Below are 13,519 nucleotides of genomic sequence, written 5' to 3' on the forward strand. Positions count from 1 at the left end.
ATTAAAATGTGTAATCATGGGCAGTAGAGGAAATTTTTGTTCTTCAGTCAGTTGTATCTTGCTACTATAAATATCAGGCAAATCAAAATGTCTCTGCCAGCTCTGTTAGATGCCTAGCACCTGATTCTGCAGAGCTGAAATAAAAACAAGTATCTCGACCCTGTGTGTTGATTGGCTTATTGCACACCGCATGAAGAGCCCTCATTTTAGGGATAACACAAGGACCACAGTGGGCTGCATGGACCACATCAGCTGCCCTCCCACAGTGCAGTACAGCTCACACCGCACAGTTCCTGTTAGATCACATCTCCACCTTCTCACTGCAGTGGTGGGGCCAGCCCACACCTCATCCTTCTCAGAGCATTGCCCTCCTTCCTGTTGGCCCCACAGCCTTGCTGGGTAGCCTTAATACTCATTAGGCACAGGACCAGTGAGAAACACAAGTACAAGGCAACACAGATAAAACAGAGAATTATTAGGTATGGGGGGTGGTGGGGGAGTCATCTGAAAGGAAAGAGACTGTAAGGAGTAAACCTGCATCATAAGGACAGCAAGGCAGCCCAATGGTTTTGATTTCCTGTTTTTAGACTCCATGAGACACTGATAACAAGCAAAACAAAAAGCCACATGAGTTTAAGGGAAACCAAGTAGGATGATGTCCAGTGTGGTGGCAGCTCCCACTTCCAGGCAAGCCCAGGTGCTGATGCTGACCGGCAGACATTGCCTTGGAGGGCACACAGCCAACTGAGCACTGTCCAACTCTGCTCCCCAGCACTTGGCAAGAGGCAGAGTCCATGCAGGTCACAGGGAGAGCAGCTGGGGGCTTCTCTGGTCCCACTTTCACAGCCAGAAACTCCCTTTGTGTTCATCATGAGTGAAGTCAGTGTGAGCTGACTGCAAGTGTGGCACCCATACAGCCAGACTCACAGAGCTGCCACACTCCTCCACAGAGACATGTGTTGCATTAATGTACTATTGTGGTTTTTTGGATGCAAATATCTTCTAGATACAGCACAGGAGACCAACAGACTCATGCCAACACTCAGGGATCACTGGCACCCATATTCCCCTTGAGGAAGTACATAGAGAATGGGCTACATCCAGGCACCTGTGTCCATCTTCAGGTCTGCTCCCCACACTGCTGCCCACACTGATCCCCATCTCCCCAGCGCTGACTCTCTCAGGATGCCCATTGCTCTCACACAGCCAAGGCAGCATCCTTACCCCTGGCTTCCCAGCTTCACAGCAGCCAAGGCCAAGCTGTGCAGCCTCCTCTGCCAGCCCCGGCTCAGACAACGGGCTTATTTTCTCCAATAACCCCAATGACTCCTGCACTGCATCGTGTCTTGCTGGAGCCCAGCTTTGCTTTACAAAAACTTTATGCCTGCACCTCTCTTCACCTCTTCATCCCTCCATCCATGTAAGCCAGGTCTCTTCGCCTTGCCCTGCCCCCCCACCATGTCTGAGCAACTCGGAGCTGCCTGCAATGCCTGCCACTGCTGCACCACATCTGCTCTGGCCATCCTCAAACCTCACCTAAACCACCCCGACTCTACTGCTTGTGCACTCAGAGTTTACACCCTGCACTCTGCAGGCACAGCGGGTGATCTGATTTGGTTGATAAGCGGGGACCTACAGCACCAAGACAGATAACTACAAGGCTGGGGCTTGCTCCTGAGCCCGTGTTTGTCATTCAAGAAACTCTACCCCACGTTATCAGGTGTTGGTGTGCTGGAAAGAGCCCAGGATGAGGTCACGCTTCTTGCAGCCTGGAAAAACCTCAGGAGGCAAGTGCAGCGCATCTATGGAAATCAGGTACCAGCTCCTGGCAGCTGTCGAACAGCCAAGAAATGAATTAAGGCAATGATTTGTGGAGTGATTTGGTTCAAGTAGCAGGACTTCAGTCTGAACATGTTCCTACTTAGCTTACATGTTTCATTCACAGGCAGATGTCAAGCTGGATGTTGCTAGGAGATCGACAGCAGGGGAATAATTAAGTCTGATTAAATCCTATCATATTGCTGTACCGCTTTCCAGAATGCTCTGGAGCTTTTCAAAGCCAAGCTGACCAAATGAAAGGGCAAGACCTGCATTGCATCCTGGTTCATAAAACCCACCTGTGGCCAACCCACTGAGCCTGTGGGTCCTCACATGTCTGCAGAGTTTTCCACAGCAATGGTGGTCACAAGCTGGGGAAAATAAAGGCTTGGGCAGAGGGCATGGCTGGTGGCTATATGAGCAGGTAGCACAGGACAGTGATGACCAGTTGCTATCTGGAGCAGGTAGTGAGGGGTCCTACACCACATGTCACTGCATCAACCCCACATGCTGCTTGGGGCACTCACATTGGACTAGACATAACCTGGTGCCATCTGCATGGAGAGCACACCTGGGTCAAAGCTGTGCCAGGGAGCAGGCACTGGTTCTGCTGCTCACGTCCCCAGTGGGGCTTGTGCACATCAGGGCAACAAACTTCCTCCTTCTATTCCTATTGAAGGATCCCACCTGTGGCATGCTGAAATCCCTCTGCAAACACATGTCACATGTGGGGCTGAGCACCACAGGGCGTTTCTGTTGAAATTATGCCTGTTTGCTTTTCTCTTTCATGGTGACTGAGGCGCATATTATACGGGTGACACGTAAAGGTAAATAACAGCTACAGGTTCTCTTCCCACCACTAAATAAAGTTATGCTCTATCTGCACTGGTTGCCAAACACACACACGTCAGCCTCTGGGCTCCCTGCGTAGTGAGGCTGCTAATCTCATTTTGACTCTGTCCTATAAAAATTCTCATTCGAATACTGACACTGTAATCCTTCCCCCCAAATTACACGTCATCAAATCAGACCTAATACTAATTAATGCAATGTTTTATTATTCATTAAATACCAATGAATACCACAGCAAAGACCTCTTTCCAGTAATGGCTAGATAGAGGTTACCTCTGCTGATGCACAGGCTCAGGGAATGCAGTTAGGGAACACAACTCTGGACAAACTTGTTCCATTACACACTCATTACATATTACTCCTAAACACAGTGTGACCAGTCTGTGGAGAGTTCTTTACATTTCTGGTGCTCTGGCTCCTCTAAGAACAGAAACGTTAAACAGCATCATCAACAAGCTCACACAAACCAAGCTAAACCAAGCTGAACTTGGCTGAAGAATTCTGCCACCTTCCAGATGTTTTCAGTAGCAAAGACCCACACTTACTGCTGCGGGTGCAGGCAAACCCAGAGCCTGCCTGAACAGCTCCCTGAGCCCTCTGCCCAACTGGACCAGGCTTCCCAAGGTCTTCCTTAGATGAAAGGATCCAACAGCCCTGCCTGACACGTGGCTGTGCGAGCAGCTGGCCAGCACATCGCTCAGCAGTTCACCTCCCTGCATTAATTCCAATACGCTACCCTTGGTCCACTTGTGTTTTCCAAGAAAGGAGGTAGGCTTGATTTGAAGACAAATGGAGACTCCCACCTCCGGGTCTGTTTCCAGAGTCCCTCACCCTCATGTTCAGAAGAGTAGCCCACATCCCTGTGTCTGGCTTCAGCTTGCAGACATACCATTTTGTTCTGCCTTCTGCTTGATTAAAGAGCCATTCAGAGCCTGGCATTTTCTCTTTGTGACACTACACATATGCTGCAAGCAAACCCCCTCTCATCCATCTTTCCGATAAGCTAAATATACTGAGTTGCTTAATTCTCTTACTGCCAGGCTTTTCCTCCCACCCTCAAGCCATTTTTTGCATTTCTTCTCTACACAGCCTCTCTGATTATCCTGAATCCTTTTCAAGACATAAAATCCCACAACAAGCCTCCTTAATGCTCTGACACGGGGATTAAATCTGGTTTTACCCCATTTGTTGTCTCAAAAGGCTGTGTTGGTCCTGTCTGCCATAGCATCAGATTAAGCATTCAGGCAAGATTGTCCCAAATCTTTTCCAAGCCTGCTACTGGCAGGTTAGAGGCACCTGTGCCCAGTGTGTGCCTCAGCTTCACATCCAGGACACTGATGCATGGAGCTGGGTGGTGGGGAACACTTTACCAAGGGAGGAGTGATCACAGACACCTCCCTTGCCTGCTCCCTATCCTGGGATTGTGGATGTCGTGGCTGCCTCTCCAGCAGCATCCCTGAACAGTCTGCAAAGGTGGGATTGCACCTGCAGGAACACGATGCAGGGTGCCATGCCCACAGGTTCTTGGGGTCCAAGAGACCGTCTGCAGGCAGAGTCCTGTGGGATTTCCCTCTGTCCTGTGGCACTTTTACCCAGACAGTCAGCACCTCTGCTTCCCAGGTACTGCAGGCTCAGGTCACACATCCATGGCTGGACACAGACCCACCACAGGGGACATGGGTGCCACATTGAGGGGCTTAGAGAGCTGAGCCTCACAGGCAGGAGCAAGGTTAGCTGAGCCTCATCTGCTCCCCAGGAACAGACATCCCAGTTCTCAGTAGGTTGCTGCGCAATAGGGGAGAGCACAGGACCAAGTGGTGCCTGCTGGCAGCTGGGCTACTTTCAGTGTGATGCCAAGGAAGTATTTTGCAGTGCCTCTTAGCATTTCACCCAATCTGCTCTCAGTGACAGCAGTCACTGAGGGACCTGGTGCAGTGCTTAGTGTCTGAGCTGCACACCATGCAAAAAGCCTATCAGAAATAATGACCTGGGTGGTGTTTCCACCTTTAGTTTTTCCCCTTTAAGAACCCAGCTCAAACAGTCCTTGTATATTTGTTGTTCAAAGGGTTTTCTTCCTCCCCAGCAGCCCTGTCTGCAAAGCCTACCTGAGACCTGGGAGTGAAGCAGGGAATCTTTCCCAGCCACCAGACATCACAGTGCTCTTCCTTGTGCTGCTGCTGAGGGATCCTGGAAGGAGCCCAGCTCCGGCTGTGCCCACACTGCCTCTCCAGAGGCAGGAGCACACAACTGGATCACTGCCACTGGGTTTCTCAGGCAGTCACTGAATAAACCTGAATTTCAGTGATGGTGAGAGCTGTGATGGCCATGAACCTGACATCCCAAGCCCTCCAGCCAGGCATTGCCCTATCTCCTCTTGTGCTGTAAAGCAGCTGAAAGAGGCAGGCAGGTACCTGCCGCTGCCTCCTCTCAAATGGAATGGCAGGAGTGACCCCATCTCACTGTCACAAATGGGAGTGAATTTGGCACAGCAGCAGCAACACAAGGAGAGGCTGCAGCTCCACAAACCAGCCATGTTCATGCCACAGGCCCAAGAAACTCCCAAACAACATTTTGATGACATAACCATGGGCTCTCCTAAACACAGGTTCATGTTTAACAAACTCTTGGCTGGTGAGAGGGAGCATAACCCGGGAGCCAAAGAAATGGGCAGAGAAACAGCAGAGGGACCCAGACTGGGGAGGTAAAAGCACAGGTAAAAGCATCCTGAGTGCTGTGTTACACAGCACAGACCTCACAGAGAAACTCCTCCATAGGCAAAAGGAAAGGTGTAGGCGGTGGGAGAGCAGGAGCATCCATAGAGCATGTTTTGCCTGCTCCACTGTCATCAACAATGACATAGGAGTTTATTATAAAGAATTAATGAGGCTCATGATAGCTTAACAACTGTGTGTTAACAGCTATGTTTTGAGATCTGTCAGTGAGCCAAGTCTTAATGGAGAGACACCAACAACCAGACCCCCAGTGACCATTTCCTGGTCCAGTTTTTAAAACCAACTGTCTAGATGGCAAGATGAAGGCGTACATTTGTGGCTGACAGAACACTGAACAGGCTGCTTGCTGCTACAGCACACGCTGAACAGCCTGATAAAACGATCACAACCCAGGGCACAGTCATGGGCTGCAGAGGAAGGTTGTTGGGAACACGAGAGGACAGGCTGTACCGCAGGGTGGGGGGCATCCCAGAAAGCGGGGAATAAGCATTAATAGGAAAAAGCCAAAGAGAGCTGGCCCCACACACATCTGCTGCTATGAGCCTGCACTGCAGCACCTTGGTCCTGGGAGCCGTGAGCCAGCGGCACGTGGATGTGACTTCCAAGCAGACACACAGCAGTGCTTGTACCTCTACAGCTCTGGCAAAGTCACTTGGTGTCTGGTCCAGCCCTCCAGACTGCAGAATGGATGCAGAAATCCCAAGGAGCAGCCACACCATAATGAAAAAGGAGCTAAGGCTGGGAAATGCAGCAAATAAAGCTGTGCAAGATGTGAGGAGTGCTGCAGGGGAAGGTCTCCTTGAGGAAGGGGAAATAGAGCACTGCTATGGGCAGTGTATTGGCCCAGCAGAGAGAAGTGAGGGGTGCAAAGGTGAGCAATTGGTGATGAAGAAACTCAAGCTTGGAATTGTGTTCATTTGCAGCACAGTGGCTGAAGGCTGTAGGGGTGGCCATTCCCACTGCAGAGCAGCTCACAAATAGGATTGGATGGTCTCAACTTCTAATTTAATTTATTATTATCTGTGGCTCAGGCATGAAGAAGAGCTGCTGCATGGTCAAACTTCTTGTTTCCCTGTGAGCAATGATTCCATCCCTCAGAATCATCACTCCTGATGCTCCAGCAGCAAAGCAGAGACCAGGACTGTTTCCTACAAGCTGGAGAAGGCAGTGGGGAGGTGTGGAAGGGCTCAGCCTCAGAACAGTCTCTTCACCTGCTCTTATGTAAAACCAGGCACAATAGCCTGATCTGGCTCCCTGGCATCACACTGCTCTTGGCACAGGCAGGCTGCCTGCATGTAACAGTGCACACTGCCAGCCTTTTGCCCAGGGAATGCCACACTTCCAGCCTGCAGCAAGCAAGCCCTTGGCCACCTTCATCTATGCCATTGTGGTGATTTAGCCACATGGCCACAGGTTCCTCTTTTCAGCCTTTTCAACCTGAATCCCACCTTATCTCCAAGTGTCCCTGGTGAGCTGAATCCTCTGAATGCTGGTAACACATCAGCAATCATCATGCAGTGCAGCAGCCAGCTCTGTTACTTGAACTGATCTCTCCCACATGTGCCCAAGCAAACTGGTGCCAAACCCCATACCACAAGCACAGTAACCCACAGCTCTGCTGGTTCAGTCCCATTTACAAACCTCCTCCATTTGCATCGCTCTGATCTCTTGTCCTGAGGAAATGGCTGTGAGCCAGTGCCAGTCCCTGGTGAGCTGCACTCCTGTGGCAGCAGACCTGTGCCCTGTTTAGAGATTTCATGATGTCACTTGTCATGATTTCAGACACGAAGAGTGGCCATGTGCTATTTTCTTTGCCAGCCTGGGGCAGAACTGACAGCATGGATACGAGCACATTTGTTTGGAATAAGTCATTTCACATTACCTTTCCTAGCCCCATTTCTGACATTATTTGTTATAAAAAGCACCAGTTTTGCAATGTGACCTGTGCTGGTTCTACTGCAGATGGTTGTTTTGTCTGCAGAGCCACAGGCTGCATCCCCTCCATGTGTGAGTTCCCCTTCTTGAAACCCTTCATGATGCACTGGGGACACCAAAACCTCCCACGGTGCAGGGCCTTGTGCCCAGAGTGAAGATGCTCATTGCAGCAGCCTACTGCCTGCTCAATCAAGATCATGCTTGCATGATGCCCAGCAAAGGGACCAAGGAGAGGGGAGGTAGTGAGGGGCCAGGGTGAGGAGAGTCAGTGGGAGGTAACAGAAAGCACCAGACAACTCCATGACTTTGCACAAATCCAGCTAGTCCCCAGGAAAGCGGTGGGAGAAGGTGCTGGAGCTGCCAGAGCAGGTGCTTCGCCCATAGAAAAGAGAAGAGCTGCCTGGCATGGGGTGCTGGGCTGTAAGGGGACCAACTGAAGCAGCCCCACCATGTCCTGGTGCCTGTCCACGTCTGGGTAGTGAGGTTTATCTGCTCCCAAGGAAAGGAAAAGAAGGAAAAGAAGGAAAAGAAGGAAAAGGAAAATAAGAGAAGGAAAAGGAAGTGAAGGAAAAGGAAAAGAAGGAAAAGGAAGTGAAGGAAAAGGAAAAGAAGGAAAAGGAAGAGAAGGAAAAGGAACAAGAGAAGCCACACAGCATAGGGTGTGGGGCAGAGCAGGACTGGTGGAGCTGGTTATGGGTTTGCACCACACTGACCCTTGTGCTGCAGGATGTGGCCAAGGTTTCAGGCCCTGCTGCAGGGCATGAACACGCCGTGTTCTGGAGATTCAGCACTTGTGGCAACCTGTGTGTTCTTGCAGCCGCTTTGCGTAACAAGGAGTTAGTGCAACCAGGAGGAAGTACCTCTGGGTGCTGTGTTTGCTGGCAGGTCATGGGCTAACAGCAGCCATGAAGAGGCAGCTGCCAGCCACACGCAGGAGACACAGGCAGAGGGGGAGCTGCTGCAGCACAGCAAACCTCTCCAGGTACATCACCAGCATCCACACAATCCCACCGTGGCAGGTACAACAGAACAGGAAGAGGGGGACACTGAATCCTCTTGTAACAAGAGGGGTCCCAAAAAGTGTGTGTACGGAGCTGCCAGGCATGGAACACTCTGCCTCTGTCCCAGCAGCCACAGTGGACCATCCGAGCCAGCAGGTCCCTCATTCCCCACACACTGTAGCCCACCCAATCACGCAGCAAGAAAGCAAGGACAGAGCTCAGCCTCCCCAGCAAAGCTTCCAGCCCTGGTCCCCCAGGACCCAGGCCCCTGTGCCATGGCAGAGGGAGTATGAACATCCTGTAGCCATTACCTGAAGCACTGGAATGCTGGGGAAACCAGCAGGTCCACAGGGATGGGCAGATGCAGATGCTCAGGGCCAGAGCTCTCAGGGCTCAGCACTCAGTGGAGGGAGGTTCGTCCCTGCAGCAGGACTGATCCTTCCAATGCAGGGTTGGGGGAAGCTAACCACACAGAGAGGTTGGTGCCAATGCATTCTGCCTGACAGACCGGTTCCTGGTGAATGGGAAAAATCATCACTGTTCATTAATGAAGACACACGGGCAGGTCCTTGGGTTCAGAGTCCAGCACCTACAACCGATCTGGACTTACATGTGAGCCCTGGCACAAAGCTGGGAAGAGAAGCCTGCCCCAGCTCCCCATATAACCCAGCCATAAACCCTCGCACTGCTGGGAGCATTGGGCTGTTCCACCCTCCACCAGCACCCAGGACACAGCCATGGCTTGGCACTGTCCTCTCCCAGCAGTGATGCATCACTGTGTGTGCCCAGAGCATCAGACACCTGCTTCAATCAGATTCTCCATATCAGCATTCCCAGCAGTACTGGGGGACCAGCTACGGTCAAGCCTGGCCAAGGGGAACAGCTCCAGTATCCCACCCCAGAGTCACTGCTAGCTGCATCCCCATGCTGGGCTCTGCCCCAGAGTGGGTCCTTTTCCTCCATAATGCTTTCCTAGCCTCAGGCCTCACAGAAAAGCTCTTCAGCTGAAGGGGTTCCTCATTTCCTTGACAGCAGGTGACCATGTGCAAGCCTGTTGCTGTGCACACTTGAGTCCTGTAACATTGTCTGCTCAGATACTTCCCTCCTTTTCCTTCACAAGCCAGGAAACACCCTCGAGCTCAAGAGCCAGTGAAATCTGTGGTTTCATTGACCTTCTCTCTCAAGAGCAGTGGAGCTGTGCGAGTCCAGAGGCAGAAGGATGGAGCACCAGGAGCTGCTCGCAGCAAGCCCACAGCCATAGCACACGAGCAGAGCTGCCTTTCCTGGGGGATGGTTGTGCCTCCAGCCCCCAGCACACTGCAGCCCTGAGCAGCCTTGCCAGTGGCCTGCGCTCCTCCCATTGCAGCAGGCAGCTGGGAGAGGCACCTCGTGGTCTGGATGTGGAGTGAGCCTGTCAGCTCTCCATCTGCACAGCCAGGCCTAAAAATACCCCGTGAGTGGGCTGGTGGTGGTGGTGTTACAGCCTCCACTGTGCGCATGGGAATGTCTGGTCCCTGCCAGAGCACACAAGGAACTGCCAGCTCCTCTGCCCTGTGCTGGCACAGGGTTTTGGGATCCCGTGCTGTGCCTTGGCAATTCCCATAGTGGAGGTGTGCCAGCGAGAGAGCGTGGCACAGAGCATCCCAGTGAGGCACAGTATCACTGCTGGGGCTGTCCCAGCCAGGGGAGACAGGCAGCTCCACTGGCATCATCCCTGCTGGGTGTACAGGACTGAGCAGGATGGGAACAGGGGGTTTCATAGCCCAGTGTCATGAATCCCTAACAATGATAGGATGGGTGCTGCCCTGATACCCCGTTGTTCAACACTAGTTGAAAGTGCTTCCAGGCAGCCAAGCTGACAGCAGTGTGGGTGCAAGCACAGCAAGATAGGGAGCTAGAGGCCATGTCAGTGGAGCAGCCACAGCAGGAGAGTGGGCTCAGCCCTCAGCACGTGGGAAAAGTCAGAGAAACAGAAGAGCACAGCTGAGTTTGCAGCCTGTTCGGGAAGAGGGCTGGTCTTGCACCCTCAAACACACTGGCAAAGAGAAAAGCTGTCAGCTCCTCCCTTCCCATCCCTGCACGATCCAAATCCACAAGGCCTAACAGTGAGCACGGCTGCTGACGCTGATCCTCAGGCAATCATCCGCCCACTAACCCGACTGAGTGGGAAAAGATGCTGCTGGTGGAGACAAAAGGGATAAGCCAGGTCTTGTAGGAATGGCTTACAGGATAAGGGCATGAGTATGGCCCAGAGCAGGGACTGGCTCTTACACATGGCCAGCAGGCAGAGCCCATGGCCTGTGGATGCCAGAGGGTCAGGGCAGGAGGGAGGCTGCTTGGGGAAGGCAGGCACAGCCTTGTCAGAGCTGCCCGACAGGCAGGTTCACCAGGCTGGGCCCCCACCATCCCGGTGTTCCCAGGAGAGCTGCTACCCAGGAGGAGCCCATGTCTGGGCAGGGCACACCATGGCAGGGTAAATGCAGGCTGAACAGCACTGCCTTAGCAAGAGGCTTCTGCAGGGTCTATCCCACCAGCAGCTGTGTCACCCCTCTGCAGCAATCTCCACTCACTTGCTTCAGAACTGGTCAGTAAAATACCTGTCCATCCTTCTCCCAAAGCAACAGCACATGGGGCACAAGATCTTAACTGCCCTGCTGAGCATCCCACAACCCTCGAGTGCAGGAGCCTCTACTCATTTGCCTTCAGGATGTATTTCACACACTTTCATCCACTAGATCTGCAGCACCCTATGCATTTGCTGCTGCTGTGCATGACTGTGATGGAGTGCATGGAGCACATTAGCATCCATGTGGGCTCTTGGTCAGCTTGTGAGTGCCTGCAGGGACTGTAGAAGAAGAAGGCTCACCTGCTGCTCCAGTCCTCAGCCAAGCCACAGGAATTCCATCCCAGCCCCTCTGGTGTCCCCAGGATGTCACAAGCATCCTTGACTCCAAACCTGAAGTGCCATCTACTCTCCCCTACCCAATGCTGCACTTTTGTCAGAGCCTAGGCCAGCAAGGGCAACACTGTCAAACCTCTCCTGGGCTGGCGACCAAGGGCCAAGGCCACAATGACTCAGTGTCACCTCTCAGAGGGACACGGTCCAGGCACAGACCTGGATTCCATGACCCTTGGCAGCTCCTAAAGCCTGTACAAATCTGTTCCCAGGGAGCAGAGCCCCGAGCAATCTCAGCTGCTTTAGGGCTGCAGACAGGTCATGCTGGCAGAGGGATGAGACCTAAATACCTTCAAGGCACCTGGCAGGACCTAGCTGTAACCAGGTATCCATCCATCTGATGGGAAGGGGAAAGCCTCCCCCAGCACCTCCCCAGTAAGGCTGCAGCTCTTGGAAGGACTGAGGTTCTCCAGCCTGCCTGGAGAAGGGGTGAGGATGCGCTGTGAAAAACAAGGCCAGTCCAGCCCTATGGCTCCAGCCCTGCACTTCTTGTTGGGAACCATCCATGCAGCTTCAGCACAGCCAGTGCACAACTGGATGCTGCCTGTTTGCAGTCTGCACAGCTGGGCAAGGGACTGACCCAGGTCCCCCAGGGCTGCTCATACAAACTGACTGAGGCTGGGGGACACAGGCGGCTGCTGCAGGCTCCAGGGCAGCAGCGCAGGCTCCAGGCTCCTGGGGAAAGAGCAATGCCCCACACAGGTGAGTGCCCAGCCCAGAGAAGGCAGGGCAGTGCGGCAGGAGAGACATCACTACGCAGGGACCCCTTAGTAGGGCTCATCTGGAGAAGCCCTGGGCTCATCTGGGGGAAGGCAAGGAGTGAGAAGCACTTTGAGCTGGTCCATCAGGTGCTGACGTGCCTGGCTCCCAGCCCAGCCGCTTGGAGCCACACAGCTCCCATGAATGCTGCCTTTCTTCTCACTGCCGCACAGCCCTTGGCAGCCCCCCAGCTGCTCTGCCTGCGGAGGGAGAATCGCCAAGGCCTGTTTTGATGTCCCTCTCCCCTTGCCAGGCTCTGCACAGCGCTCATGGCCCAAGCTGGGGCCTCCCCGCTGGGGACAGCACTGCAGATCCCTGCTCCCACAGGGATCCAAGAGGAGCCTTCCCCTCTAGCCAGCAAGAAAAGGCAGGGCTGGTCCCAGCCCCATTGCAAGGACAGCAGAAGGTCCAAGCAGGACCTCCCAGCATGCAGGGGAGAAAGGCAGAATAAGAGCATTAACTCTATTGCCAGTCCCTGTGGACACCAGCTGTTGAAGGGTATTTGGAAACATCTATCCAGCTGGGCCTGGGAAAGACAGAGGAGACTCTGGATAGATCCATCCCTGGCTGACAACACAACTACTCCCTTCATTCTGCTCTGGCTCTGCTGGGCCTGGACAAGCAAAAGCTGTGCCCTGCTGCAGAGCCAAGCAGCCTGGGCAGCCATCTGCTGCAGGCAACTGCAGCTGCAGACAGGTTGCTGAGCCCTTTGGTGTAGGTGCTCCCCATCGCTGCCAGTTTCCTTGCTCTTGGTGTATCTCCAGCAGCAGCAGCACACGAACACCACTCCTATGTCCTGTAGAGCTGTCTGCAGGTTAATAGCTCCTCTGCACATCAACCTGTGGCTGTCAGCAATAAGCACCCACGTCCTGCACCCAGGATAGCGAGTCACTTTTTTAATCCCTTGTGGCTATCAGTAATGAAGTTTGAGACAACCCCTGTTGTGAGGATAGGCACAAAAACTAACCCAAAAGTTGCAGAGATACTGTATTCAAGAGAAACAGCAGTACTTGAGGAAATGGGTGTCAAAGCGTATTAGCTATCATCAACTCACATTCACAACCATCTGATCCCCATAGCTGAAGCTTCTCTGGAGGCCCACGAGTACAACAGCCCCCTACCTCCCACAGCATACCTCTATGTGCTGTATCACAGTGCAGTCACAGGTACAGTTTGGACACAAGACTGGCTGGTACAAATTCTTGAGCTGGAAAGCTGAGTTTCTCCTTAACTCTAGATAGAGGACTTCAGGCTTGGGGATGAGAACATCCCAGCACATCAGCCACCCACCTCCTCTACAGCTTTGTGAGGAGGCAGCAATCCCTTCAGCCAGCAGTGGTGAGAGCATCCCAATTCCTGGAGTGTTGGCTGTGTCCTCTTGCACCATGAAGGGCTCACCCCGGGTACGCCAGGCAGTGACTTACATGGGACTAAGTCCCCACTAGAACTATTCATAGAAGTGAAAA

General features: G+C 53.0%; 1 protein-coding gene across 2 annotated transcripts in view; it reads right to left on the minus strand.

Moving 5' to 3' along the window:
• Nucleotides 1-8,752, minus strand: part of ST3GAL3 (ST3 beta-galactoside alpha-2,3-sialyltransferase 3) — a 202,172-nt gene extending 193,420 nt beyond the window's left edge. Inside the window, exon 1 of one of the 2 annotated variants that reach the window (XM_031050734.2) lies at nt 8,650-8,752. The gene's annotated coding sequence lies outside the window, so the exon portion shown is untranslated. Of the gene's footprint in view, nt 1-7,043; nt 7,134-8,649 lie in introns of those variants that run through there. The other variant, XM_031050735.2, reaches the window with a different exon arrangement.
• Nucleotides 8,753-13,519: the final 4,767 nt, after the last annotated feature.

Source organism: Melopsittacus undulatus, chromosome 6, assembly GCF_012275295.1.
Source record: "Melopsittacus undulatus isolate bMelUnd1 chromosome 6, bMelUnd1.mat.Z, whole genome shotgun sequence".
Lineage (NCBI taxonomy): Eukaryota > Metazoa > Chordata > Aves > Psittaciformes > Psittaculidae > Melopsittacus > Melopsittacus undulatus.